Here is a 2,500-nt window from a genome sequence, read left to right as displayed (position 1 = left end):
CCCCCACCAGCCGGCTGTAGCGCGTGCGCCCACGCACCGCGCGGCCAGCACGCCGGGAGGCGCCCCCTCACCGGCCGGGGACGGTCCCACCCAGCCACCGCCGCGTATCGCTTCACACCCAGATGCCGTTCAGTTTCGTCGGCATGGTGGGTATCGCTGGAACAACCGGTTAGTACCTCAACCTATCGTCGCCATCACCGATTCACCCCTAGCGAGAACAACCGCACCACAACGGGTTACCATTTCTTCATTTGCGTAACTTCACCAGAAAACGTAGGCGTCCATCGCCATTTGCAACTTCAACCATTATTGCATGCCTGTGTCAGGTGTCACGCCACACTACGTCTGCCCACATACACGCAACAAAATGTGCACGCCTAGACAATACGTGGAAGGTGGCCCCCGTACGTATGCGATGTCCATTGCTCGAACGACTGTCAACCGGCTTCTGTAGCATGTCGCAGATATGGAACGCGCTGCACCATGCCATCACGGTGTGTGAGGAGAGACGACTAGGTCCGAATACATCAACAGACAGCTCATGCTGATCGCCATCCACGGCGTCCGTTCCTCCCACACGTCTCTATGGCGTACCACACTGCAATCCAGCTCTCATAGGGAGACGACACGTAGCTGCGTGCACAATATTTGCACTGTATGGTCCGCCGTTTTTGGGCGCAGTCGTTGTACGGTCACACATGTGCCACGATGTATCATTCAGTACATAAGGACGAATGTGCAGTACAGATTGTGGTTCACGCGTACGACATCAGCGGACAGTTGACACAGGCCGCACCACAACGTAGCCTGCGTACGTCGCATGCGAAGGGCATTGAACATGCAAACTTGTCACCAACCACCTTGCGAAGGCAGGGGGCAAGGTGGGGACGTGGGGAGAGGTGGGGGGGGGGGGGGGCGGCATGTACGCCCTGCTGCCATCCACATTACAGTGTACAGCAGGAGCATGTGGAAAGTCAGCAAGACTTGCAAGGTGTTTAACATGAAGCGATACACAGGGGAGCGGGCAGTGCGAGTAGCGAACTATATTGCGAGGGTTGCGGGTGGGCAACACTACACTAATTGAACGAGTCGTATAACAATTACAGAGCAGGTTTAGGCGACAACGTGGGTTACGATAGGCGACAACGTGGGTTACGTTAGGGGACAACGTGGGTTACGTTAGGGGACAACGTGGGTTACGTTAGGGGACAACGTGGGTTACGTTAGGGGACAACGTGGGTTACGTTAGGGGACAACGTGGGTTACGTTAGGGGACAACGTGGGTTACGTTAGGGGACAACGTGGGTTAGGTTAAGGCACAACATGGGTTAGGTTAAGGCACAACATGGGTTAGGTTAAGGCACAACATGGGTTAGGTTAAGGCACAACATGGGTTAGGTTAAGGCACAACATGGGTTAGGTTACGGCACAACATGGGTTAGGTTAAGGCACAACATGGGTTAGGTTAGGGGACAACATGGGTTAGGTTAGGGGACAACATGGGTTAGGTTAAGGCACAACATGGGTTAGGTTAAGGCACAACATGGGTTAGGTTAGGGGACAACATGGGTTAGGTTAGGGCACAACATGGGTTAGGTTAGGGGACAACATGGGTTAGGTTAGGGGACAACATGGGTTAGGTTAGGGGACAACATGGGTTAGGTTAGGGGACAACATGGGTTAGGTTAGGGGACAACATGGGTTAGGTTAGGGGACAACATGGGTTAGGTTAGGGGACAACATGGGTTAGGTTAAGGCACAACATGGGTTAGGTTAGGGGACAACATGGGTTAGGTTAGGGGACAACATGGGTTAGGTTAGGGGACAACATGGGTTAGGTTAGGGGACAACATGGGTTAGGTTAAGGCACAACATGGGTTAGGTTAGGGCACAACATGGGTTAGGTTAGGGCACAACATGGGTTAGGTTAGGGCACAACATGGGTTAGGTTAGGGGACAACATGGGTTAGGTTAGGGGACAACATGGGTTAGGTTAGGGGACAACATGGGTTAGGTTAGGGGACAACATGGGTTAGGTTAGGGGACAACATGGGTTAGGTTAGGGGACAACATGGGTTAGGTTAGGGGACAACATGGGTTAGGTTAGGGGACAACATGGGTTAGGTTAGGGGACAACATGGGTTAGGTTAGGGGACAACATGGGTTAGGTTAAGGCACAACATGGGTTAGGTTAAGGCACAACATGGGTTAGGTTAGGGGACAACATGGGTTAGGTTAGGGGACAACATGGGTTAGGTTAGGGGACAACATGGGTTAGGTTAAGGCACAACATGGGTTAGGTTAGGGGACAACATGGGTTAGGTTAAGGCACAACATGGGTTAGGTTAGGGGACAACATGGGTTAGGTTAGGGGACAACATGGGTTAGGTTAAGGCACAACATGGGTTAGGTTAAGGCACAACATGGGTTAGGTTAAGGCACAACATGGGTTAGGTTAGGGGACAACATGGGTTAGGTTAGGGGACAACTTGGGTTAGGT

Source organism: Schistocerca piceifrons, unplaced genomic scaffold (assembly GCF_021461385.2).
Source record: "Schistocerca piceifrons isolate TAMUIC-IGC-003096 unplaced genomic scaffold, iqSchPice1.1 HiC_scaffold_936, whole genome shotgun sequence".
NCBI lineage: Eukaryota > Metazoa > Arthropoda > Insecta > Orthoptera > Acrididae > Schistocerca > Schistocerca piceifrons.
This window is presented reverse-complemented; position numbering follows the sequence as displayed.